This window comes from Atractosteus spatula, chromosome 6 (assembly GCF_055471065.1).
Source record: "Atractosteus spatula isolate fAtrSpa1 chromosome 6, fAtrSpa1.hap1, whole genome shotgun sequence".
NCBI classification, from domain to species: domain Eukaryota; kingdom Metazoa; phylum Chordata; class Actinopteri; order Semionotiformes; family Lepisosteidae; genus Atractosteus; species Atractosteus spatula.
Genome location: NC_142711.1, coordinates 18,699,673 through 18,711,604, shown reverse-complemented (window position 1 = coordinate 18,711,604; position 11,932 = coordinate 18,699,673).

The following is an 11,932-nucleotide window of genomic DNA, read 5'->3' as shown; positions in this document are numbered from 1 at the left end:
AGCACTCCTGAACACCCCCAGAGCACTCCTGAACACCCCAGAACACTCCTGAACACCCCAGAACACTCCTGAACACCCTCAGAGCACCCCTGAACAGCCCACGGGACACAAGCTCCTAACAAGACTGGAAAACCTGCCTTCACTGGCCTGTTTGGTGGACACTGGCCTGTTTGGGACGTTACTGCCTGACTCAGCTCAACACTTTCCAGTCTGGAGGCTCCCGTGTCTGTCGGAGCAGTGTGGGTATAAAGAGGTGTCTGGGACCAGGAATGAACGCAGGATCAGTCAGCCAATCCTCTTTCAGAACTGAGCCTGCGTGTTACGCCAGGCCCCTGGAGGACTCGTCATTCCAGTCTGGTTTTCTGATAGGGTCCTCTCTGCTATTTTGTAGCGCTGCTGAGGCAAAGCTGAGAGACGTGCGGACGAGCTTGTTTTTCAGCACAAGAGCACTGTGTGCACTTTGAGCACGGGCTGTTCCCCTGTTTGAGAGTCGGCTCGTACACAGAAAATGTCTTCGTGCAGCTTGAACCGATGTAGACAAAATGAAAAGGAAGTAAAACTACCAAAGTCTGTCTCCATGTCTGTTGCCCTCGGGCATGTTTTATTAGGCCCCCTCATCGGCTAACCCTCAAACACGACTCATTTAGGAAACAGAATATTTCCGGCTAGAAACTCAAGGTCTCAGTTCTGCTATTTTTGTAAGAGGGTGTAGAGTTCCGGCAGCAGGAGAGAGAAGCGATCTAATACAGTGCAACACTCCACTGCCAAGCAGTTTGTAAGGCAGGCTGAATTTCCCCAGATAAAACCATTACTAGCAGCACCAGCTGTGTGAGTAAGTAACGGTCAGTAACAGGGCAATGCTACCAGTGGGAGGACACAGTCAGCCCAGCCTGCAGAGGCTGTTTTTAGGCTGTAACGCAGAAGTGGTTGGTAAAAGGAGCCAGTGTCAGTTCTATGAGCTCACAAAATAACCACTGGTTAACAAAGTGCTTGCGAGTTTATATAAACCTTCTTCTTGCCCGTACAGTCAGTGTGAAACATGCCAGGTTTCATGTCTGACAGTTAGAAATTTCTATTTGGTTCCATTTTATTGCTTTATCCTTCATATTACAAGGCTACACATCTTTCCCTGTTCAGGGGAACAGTATTGAGTTCATGACCATTCAGGGGGATGGTGTTGAGTTCCTAACTGTTCAGGGGGTACAGTGTTGAGTTCATGATTGTCCAGGGGGGACAGTGTTGAAATCTTGAGAGTTCAGGGGGATGATGTTGAGTTCATGATCATTCAGGGGGACAGTGTTCAGTTCATGACGGTTCTGAGGGTCGGTGTTGAGTTCCCAATGGTTTTAGAGTTCGGCGTTAAGTTCATGACAGTTCTGGGGGTCGGTGTTGAGTTCATGATGGTTCTGGGGGTCGGTGTGGAGTTCATGACGGTTCTGGGGGTCGGTGTTGAGTTCATGATGCTTCTGGGGGTCGGTGTGGAGTTCATGACAGTTCTTGAGGTCGGTGTTGAGTTCATGGCGGTTCTGCTGGATGGTGTTGAGATCTTGACGGCTGTGGGGGATGGTGTTGAGATTATGCAAGGAGAATAGTGCCAAGGCCATGACTGGGGATGAAAGGGCTGTTTGAAGGCTGCTACAGCACCAGCACACAAACGGATGTCTGACTCTGCAGCTGAATCCTCACAGGACCTGTCTGACTTGCTTGTAACAGGGGATAACGGTTCCACATGCAGACATTTCCCACTTGAATTATTTAACTATGTTTTCACTGTTCCTCCCCTGTCCCCCGTACCCCGATTTACTACTCTTATAAACTGTCACCATGGTAAACGATGGTCATCTTGGTCCAGTGTACCGGCCACTAGTGCAGCAGAGATACAGAACTGTACTGCTTCCACTCCGAATCCAGCAGGACCCCTGGAGCACAATACCTACTGTACCTCAGTGCTGGGGTCAAGGAGCCATTTATAAGCCCGTTAATATCCCATGAATGAAAAATACAAGTAATACTCGTTAATGACAGTCTCACTGGGGAGTGGTGCTTGCATGTTAAAGTCAGTGTATGGATCATCCTCTGGAAACACACAGCTGTTATGTTTAACCTGAAGCATATGGAGTCCAGAACACAAAGCTCACAAACAGGAGGAAATCATTAAGGCCCATACGCCTCGTTAGTTTTTAATTGATCCAAAGATTGTCCAGCCGTTTCATGAAAGAAACCAGGGTATCGGCTCAGACAACGTAACCGGTCTGGGCAGCTTGTTTCACCCTCCCACAGCTCTTGGTGTAAAGGGTGCCTCCTGCTCTGTTTGACGTGTACTTTCACATTCGGCACTTTCCACCCGTGGCCTGTGGTTGGTGTTCCACTGTCTTTCAGGATCGCGAAGATTTGTATCTTCTTAGACTTTAGGCTTTTCTGTTCACTTCCTCCAACCTGTCAGTGTGTTTCATGAAACCCCAGAGTGTGTCCTGATCCTCTTCTCTGGACGGATTCAAGACAACCAATATAACTTTTCTGTGATGTGGTGACCATAATTGTACACAATCTTCTAAATACGGTCTGACTAAAATAATATCATCAACAATAGGTAACAATAATATCATTAACAGCATTCAATGTTAAACAGGCAAAACACTTACAGTCAATATAACTGAACACTTCAAAACTTTCAGGAATTATTCTGAGCAGGACAATTCCCACGTTTATGTACACCAAGAGAGCAACCTGTACTGTTCTCAAGGTATGAGAACAAATTAAACTGAAAAATGCAGAAGGGTAGCAAGTGGTGAGAGATAAAAATAAAAAGCAGAAGTGCAACTCCGAGTTGCCAATAACAAAACACCTTTTAAGCGGAAATTTTGATGATTTTTAAAGATTATCAGTTACACAGATGGGTAGCAGGAAACACTGTGTGAGTCATGCAGTCCAGGTGTCTCAGAGACGAGTGTGTCTGTTCTCACTGTGTCAGACTGTACAGTCTGTGATTGAAACACTGTCAGTCTCACAGTCCAGTGTCTCAGGAACGAGTGGATCTGTTCTCACTGTGTCAGACTGTACAGTCTGTGATTGAAACACTGTCAGTCTCACAGTCCAGTGTCTGAGGGACGAGTGTATCTGTTCTCACTGTGTCAGACTGTACAGTCCTGTGATTGAAACACTGTCAGTCTCACAGTCCAGTGTCTGAGGGACGAGTGTATCTGTTCTCACTGTGTCAGACTGTACAGTCGTGTGATTGAAACACTGTCAGTCTCACAGTCCAGTGTCTCAGGGATGAGTGGATCTGTTCTCACTGTGTCAGACTGTATAGTCTGAGAAATAATCATAACAGTTAATGTATGATTGACACTTCCGGAGGATGGAATCTTCTACATCTTCTATCTATGGACATTTAGTCCAGACAGAAGAGTGCCACCTACAGGTCCCTCAGTACCAGTCAGTACCACTCACAGGTCCCTCAGTACCACTCACAGCAGTAATCTAGTTTTCCTCAGAGATCTCCCATCCCAGTACTGAACAGACCCAGCCGTGCTGACCTCCTGAGACTGAAAAAACCATGTGTGATGCAGTTACACAACTATTCACCCAGGATGAGCAAGACAAAGCAAAAAGAGAGAGAACTGAAGAAAAAGTAAATCTCTTTTCCTTTAATTTGACTTTCTTGGGCACTACTTCACTTTATCTCCAGGTCGAACCTCAGTCTGTTTACTGGGTAACATCAGAAAGCAGCAGAAAGCAGGTTTCTGTTGGCCAGACCACAGGTAATGTAGACAACAAGCTGCATCTTAAAGTTTAATTTGAATGGCTCTAGATGAATATAAGTTTTAAGGCAAATATTGAAATAATATTATTGTGATGCATATGCGTATTGTCTTTTAACTCATCGATGAAAAGAATATACAAGAATGAGCCCATTAAGATATGAAGACTTTTAATTGAACAGTCCAGCCATTTTCTAACTGCTTCTATCCCAGCAAGCAACAGCCACCAGGCGGGATGAACCCTGGACAGGACGCCAGTCCATCACAGACAAACACACACACAGACATGCGCACACACTCACACCAGGGCCAATATTCTCAGAAGCCAATTATAACAATATGTTTTTGGATTGTGGGAGAAATCTGGAGCACCCCGCAAAAAAAAACACAAGGAGAACATACAAACTCCGCACAGACAGCACCCCGGTCTGGAATTGAGCCCGAGGCTCCAGTTCGACAATGCTGGTCACTGCACCACTGTCATGCCCTTTAATGTGAACCCTGTAAGACAGAATCATCAACGCTAAAGTTCACTAAGCTCAAAACTCCTTTGTTCACGTAAAAGGCACAGTGTTCAAAACCACTCAGCTACCCATGATGACTTTGCTAAAGCGTATTGTGACTTCAAACTTGTCCCTTTCCTTTACAAACTTAAATAGTGGTAGAATTCAAATCAAGCTACTCCTGTCACTTTGCTTTGACACGGTAGCATGAGCAGAGCTCACTGTATGTGTGCGGTGTCTAAATTAATTTCGGTGGAGCGCCGCCTATACAGCACAGCAGCACAGAGGGTGGCAGCGGTTTCCTGCAGCAACTGCGAGCTGGGAAGTGGTCGTGCCGTAGGCCTGGGCAGGAAAAGATTTACCAGAAAACAGCCCCCTACGCCCCCTCCGGAGCAGGATGTACAACCTTTTAATGAAGTAAACCATAAAGCCTTTCAGAATCACATGCCGCAATGCAGTTAGAGTACAGAACGGGCCCGGTTACACACTGTACCACAGGAGAGTAACAAGACCAGGGCTTAGCGAAGCGACAGTAGGTGGTTTAAGTGAAAACACACTAAAGAGGTCCCATTGTTTAGAGGGGCGTTCTCTGCAGAGCTTTCACTTCTTGCTGTCCATGCAGTGTTGCAGTTACTGAAACGCAGACCACAAACAAAAGAGAAATCATAACGAAACACAACACAGAGAGTAATCGAGATAAAAAGGAAGGATAATACCCCGAACAAATTAAACCTGCCGACATCAGGACACCGTAAATATTCATTACAAAGGTCAGCTGGAGCCAGTTTACATGTCAGAGCGGACTGAGCCCGGTCTGTAGCTCCCCCCCTGTAGAGCAAGTGAAGTTAGTCCCCGATGAAATCAAATTAAACTAAAGCTTAAAGAAAATAAGCATTTGCATGGCACAAATTTATCCCTGGCTGTTTTCATGATTACATTTACAAGCAAGAACAGAAATTCAATTGCAAGTTTCCGCTGGGTAGAGGAAACAAAATATTTGAGACACTGCGAGGGAGATGAGGGAGTCTCGAATGTGCAGATCTGTAATTTCCCATGGGGTAAATATGCTGGCAGCTGACATCTTTCCAGAAATCATCTCACTACAGCAATCTGAGTGAAGACACTTGAGCAGGGATGAGCAATGAGGATTTGCATACATGGCCTCCTCGCTACAGTCTGGAGTCTGGAGTCCAGAGTCCTGACCGCTGCGCCACACTGTTAAAACACCCGTGTCCCAGCAGACCGGCTTCGGGCCTTTTCAAACAACATGTCCTCATGTCATCATTAGCGGGAACAACTCCAGATGCTTGAGACACAACGTGAATAACTCGAGGAAGTAGACACCAGCAGACAAGTGAGCGTGGTGCTTCAGACCTGCGCTGTCTTCTTTCACCATGAGCATCACATCCATACCTGGGCCTGGACTCACTAATAAAAACAATGTCACATTTTTCAAAACCTTGTAAAGAGAGGGATATAGAGAGCAGGGGTGATGAAGTGTGAAACTGCGAAGTGGGGTGAGAATTAACAGTCTGTATGAGGCTGGGTGAGTGTGGGCTGGAGGTGTCTGAGGGTTTCACTGGTATTTCTGCTTCAGACTGGGGTGTTTTCACATGTTGAAGGAGCAGTGAGGAGACAGTGCTGCTTTGGTCAAGACCAGAGCTTTTATACAGAACTGACTACTTGCACATAAAGATCTTAAACACATTGGAGTGATTTCCCTGTGTGACAGGGAAGGGATTTCCCAGTATACACCACTAGAGGGCCTTCTGGCTGCCCTCTCTCTAACCAGTTTCGCGTGAGAATGTATATCAGCACCACCTGGGTCCTCGTTAGCAACGCTATATCACATTCTCACGCGATCTCCCCGACTTTGCCTCAGAACCACGGCACCAGCTGAAAAGAGGTGGACGGCAATTTTATTCTCTTGTAAAACCCTCTACTCTCTCAATTTTCATTATTTCTTGCGGGTTAAGAGAACGCATCTCCGTGATTACACGTCGGTTTTCTCTACCCGGCCAGAGGTGTCGATCCACCGCCGGTGAAAAAGCAGATAGAAATCCCACTCTGTTGCGCCTGTTAAGATCAGAAGGAGATGATTTCAGTCACGCAGAAAGACCGCTCCTTCCTCCTCACACCAGAAGAGCCAACACGGCTGAAACGGGGATTAACCCCTGTGTGTTGGTTTATAATAAAAGGACGACTCGCAGTGTGTCGAGTCTGAGGGCTCTGTTTGACAAAACGCGCGTTCTTTGGCAGCGAAGTCACTTTTGTTGACAGAGCTCAAGCACCTACAGTATGTGATCGCTGTAAGTCTGTATTTTCCCCAGGAGAAAATGGCAAAGATGTCACCTAAAGTATGTGTATTTACACAATGAATAGTATTAATCCACAGAAAAATGAAGGGGGTTTACGAAAACATCCGATGTTCTCTTGTCACCTGATAACTTGGTGCCATATGTTAAACTGTGAAATGTCACTGTGTAAAAGCGAAGCACACGGGCCACGGAAGGATCTCTGGGACAGAGGCGTGTTTATCAGATAGGATAGGGGGTAGGAGGCCCTGTAAATTGATTCCCTCACGGGATCAATAAAGTATCTATCTGTCTAAGTCCTGATTGTGTGAAGCTAGTTGTAAGTTGTAAAAAGAGTTTGGGGTTTTCACTGAGTATGTTTTAAGAGGACTGCAGTGTAAGACTGTGAGTGGGTCTAATAGAGCTGGAGTGTAACGGTGTGAGTGTGTTTAAGAGGGGGGCTGCAGTGTAACCCTAACTATGACTGGACTAGGACTGTAGTGACCACTAGAGGACGCCAAAACATGCTTTCAAATTATAAGCAGACCGGAAAGAGGTGGTTTGAGGTTTATTTATTGTTGGCTTATTTAGTGAAGCATTAATTCAATTTTTTTTTATTTAATTACAGTTGGCTCTTCAGTAGCAACCGTTTCCACCTGGAGCAGGCAGCCTCAAGTCTGTAAATAGCTGTTATATAAACTTGTTATAATACTTCTATGAACTGTAAAAATATTCAATATCACATGTTATCATCTGGCAAATATGTCATTGTTGTATTCAGTATTTAGACATTTAGACATTGGTGGTGGTGGAGGGGAGTCCCCATTACCTGTAAAGCGCTTTATAAGTGTAAGTTATTATTATTATTAATTAATCGACATAGTTCTAAATAAGCATAATTCTCCTACCATTTTCCCCAAAATTTGTATTTAAAATCCACAGTAAAAAATTAAACGTGTGGAACCAGTCAATCGCAATAAAGGTATATCCTATCCCGGAAGAGGTTTGGACCCCTGAGGCCACCATACCCGGAAGCCAGACTGGCCAGGACGCACAGCGATGAACAAAGACGCTTACAGATAAACAACTACACGGGAAGAATGAAGACAGGCGGAGCGCTCTGTTCCACACGGATAGGTACAAATAAACAAACAAAAAAACTAATCTTATCCTTCAGGGTGCGTCTGATTTCTTTATGAACAACACTAACTGATTTAGAAGTAAAATATGGTTGTGTTTTGCGGGTATGCTAGCGGAACCTCAAGTGTTGCTTGTCAGGAGCTTGCGGGGTGCAAATGGATATATGAACGTGTGTATAATTGAAGTGAGTTAACGTCATTTCATTTTTACCCGCGGTGTACAGTCTAACTTGTCACCGCCCGCGGACCGTAGAGATCCCCCTCCAGCCACCTCCCTCATTTAGAAATGGTCTGATAATACGAATTTTTTAAAAATACAAAATTTCAAATTGTGCAGTTTGCCCTCTTATTTTTAATTAAACCACACAAGCTTCGGATGTGGTTTTGTGTGCTCAGTGTAATGGGTTCGAATTCCTGTCCGTGAACAATTATTTTGCAGTGAAGGCGGTGAGTTACCTGTTGTGTGCAGGTGCGTCTGTAGTGAGCCTGTATCCCCATGATGAACAGGTACAGGACACTGCCAGTTTGACCAACTGGGCGTTGACTAGCTTAAACCCAGAAGCACACTGTGTGTAAGCTCTCTTGGTAAAAGTTAAGGCTCTTACATTAGTTCCTGTTCCTTTTTCTCTCCTCTCTCTCATTGTCCCCTGTTCTGTTGTGTGACTAGAAGGCACATCTTTACACAGAGGGTGGTAGGAGTGTGGAGCAAGCTGCCCAGTTGCTGAAGCTGATACCCTAGTTTCTTTCAAGAAACAGCTGGATGAGATGATCAGATTACCTTCTAGCAACCACACAGGCGTTGGGTGGGCTGAATGTGTTTGAAAGCTTTGTATATAGGTAGAGCCTGTCCCCTAGTGGCCATTGATGTGTGCTACACCACCCCCCTTTGACCACTGAACCTTGTGCCCGACGTCATCGCAGTGAGGAACGATACTATACCACACTACACTGTACAGACACTGGCCAATAGAGCAGGAATGGCTGCAGAGGATGCAGCTTAAAAATAAAAAACAGCACAGGAAGGTCCAGCTGTACCCAAAGTGCTGAAAACATACAGGAGGTGCGCTTGGCCCAGCCTGGCCCAGACCGAGCACGTTACCCCCAGCCCATAGCGGGGTGCAGGGCGCACCCTGTCTCCTCTCAACAGGCCCGGGACTGGGGCCCTGTGACTGGGGGGAGGCACAAGTTGATGGAGAAGATAGAAACCAACAGTCAGCAGCCATATCACCCTGCAACTCACAACTGGCAGCCCACTGGAGCTCAGCAGGTGTGAGCCTGGTCAGTACCTGGATGGGAGACTCCTGGGAAAAACTAAGGTTGCTGCTGGAAGAGGTGTTAGTGAGGCCAGCAGGGGTTGCTCACCCTGAGGTCCATGTGGGTCCTAATGTCCCAGTGTAGTGATGGGGATACTGCACCGTAAACAGGTGCCGTCCTTCGGATGAGAGTTAAACTGAGGTCCAGACTCTCTCTGGTCATTAAAAATCCCAGGGCGTCTCTCGAAAAGAGTAGGGGTGTAACCCTGGCGTCCTGGCCAAATTTCCCATTGGCCCTTACCAATCATGGCCTCCTAATAATCCCCATCTATGAACTGGCTTCATCACTCTGCTCTCCTCCCCACTGAGAGCTGGTGTGTGGTGAGCGTTCTGGCGCACTGTGGCTGCCGTCGCATCATCCAGGTGGATGCTGCACATTGGTGGTGGTGGAGGGGATCCCCATTACCTGTCAAGTGCTTTGAGTGGAGTGTCCAGAAAAGCGCTATATAAGTGTAAGGAATTATAATCATTAATTATTATTATTAAACCAGAAAGTTCAATGCAGCAAGGAGACTCAGCTGACTGAGATAGTTCAACAACAGGGCTGATCGGCTCTGTAGCTTGTGTTTAACCTTTACAGGGTGCAGTAAGACCATGAGACGGGTCCCAGACACGAGGAGTTCACGGGCAACCCATCTGTCCTGATCAGTAGTTTGCAGCTAACCGATCCTAGGATCTCATCCAGCCGTGTCTTGAAAGAAGCCAGGGTATCGGCATCAACCACGTGGCTGGGCAGTTTGTTCCACACTCCCACCACCCTTTGTGTAAAGAGGTGTCTCCCGATCTCAGTTTTAAACGCACCTTCTTTAGTTTCTGTTTTTCCCTCTGGTTGGTGTTTCGCTGCTGATCGACTAAGCTTAACAATTTAAGAAGGTGCATTTCTTAATGCTGAAGTCCCTCTTAATGCAAAGTCCTCAAGAAGGACTGAAAACGTTATTGACCATCTAGTGATCCACTGTCCTCAGTGGGGGGGTCTCGAGAGGTCCACTGCAAACCAGAAGAGAAGGGGAGGGGGATCGACCCACTGCCTCAGAGAAGGGACCCAAACCGCTGCTCTCACTGGTCCAATATAGCGCCCTCCGTTGGGCACTGCTGTTCTTGGGAGTGTGCTCCCAGCCCCCTCTGCACGTGCGATAACACAGGGGTACACACCCACGACACAATCTTACAAGATGCACAAACCCCCAGTAAACAACATCTAGACGCTGAAACCCTCCAGAAGTATCTGCTGCTCCAGATGCCTGTGATCACCTGGGAATGTCAGAGAAACACGCGAGTCAGAGATATAAGTGTTAGAGAAATAAGAGTCAGGGAAACAAGAGTTTCAGAGAAAAAAAGAGAGAAATAAGAGTGTGCGGATGCAGAGTGTTTTCTGCCTGTCGTGTGTGGTACCAATCGCTCAGTCACTCGAATCCGCAGTACAGACCTGCTTGTACCAGCCCTTTAGAATAACCCAACAATCATGACCAGACTACAACAAATCTGCACAGACTGCTCTGACAGGGACGGGTGAAAGACACTATATAACCTACCAGCAAGCTCTTGAAAACTGTCCAACAATAAGATTTTAAAAAGTAACTTTATAATTTCACAGTTATAAACAGAGTGTACATACAGCATACAATATCTTCATTGAAAAAGCATTAATACAGCATGTGGAACAATACAGTGCAGTATAGACAGGGCCCTTCAGCTCTGCGCCCCGTGCTGTATCGCAGGCAGGCCGCCCAGTCACTGTCCAGTGCTGTATCGCAGGCAGGCCGCCCAGTCACTGTCCAGTGCTGTATCGCAGGCAGGCCGCCCAGTCACTGTCCAGTGCTGTATCGCAGGCAGGCCACTCAGTCACTGTCCAGTGCTGTATCGCAGGCAGGCCGCCCAGTCACTGTCCAGTGCTGTATCGCAGACAGGCCGCCCAGTCACTGTCCAGTGCTGTATCGCAGGCAGGCCACTCAGTCACTGTCCAGTGCTGTATCGCAGGCAGGCCGCTCAGTCACTGTCCAGTGCTGTATCGCAGGCAGGCCGCTCAGTCACTGTCCAGTGCTGTATCAGTGACAGGATATAGACAGTCACTGTCCAGTGCTGTATCAGTGACAGGATATAGACAGTCACTGTCCAGTGCTGTATCGCAGGCAGGCCGCTCAGTCACTGTCCAGTGCTGTATCAGTGACAGGATATAGACAGTCACTGTCCAGTGCTGTATCAGACACAGGCCGGTCAGTCACTGTCCAGTGCTTTATCAGAGAAAGGCTGATTAGTTACTGTCATATGATGGTCAATGTCCAAAAAACACTGAATACATTAATACAGGTGTGAACAGTCCCAGTGTCAGGAGTAAACCGATTCAGATACGAGCACAGTCCCAGTGTCTGGATTAAACACTTAAACTCACTGGCCAGTGAGGACAGACACAGGAGTCAAAGGCCACAGTTATACAGTAATAATAACTGGAAAAGAAGACGATCTCAACTCCATCACCTCCAAAATGAAATAAAGTATTCTCCCAAATACCAAAGTAGAATTAAAAAATACTTTAAAATTTAAAAAAGTGAACATTGCATAGTATTCTCATTAGAGAGTGAACACTGACTGTACATAAGCACTCACACTTGAGAGAGGGAGCTCTTGGGCCATTACTCAGGACCTTAGTCTCCCTTCCTTCCACCCCCTCTCCTGTCTCCTCTCTTCCACTCCAGTTCCCATTCCTCTCTTCCTCCCTACATCTATCTACTCTCCTTCCTCTCCGCCTTTCCCTCCCCCTCCCCCTCTCTCCCTCAGCTCCTCCCCCTGCCCCCTCAGCTCCTCCCCCAGCCCCCCCCCCTCCCTCAGCCCCTCCCTCTGCCCCCAGCCCCCCCTCTCTCAATCCTTTCATCTCTCCCTCAGCTCCTCCCCCAGCCCCTCCCCTATCCTCATCAGCTCCTCCCT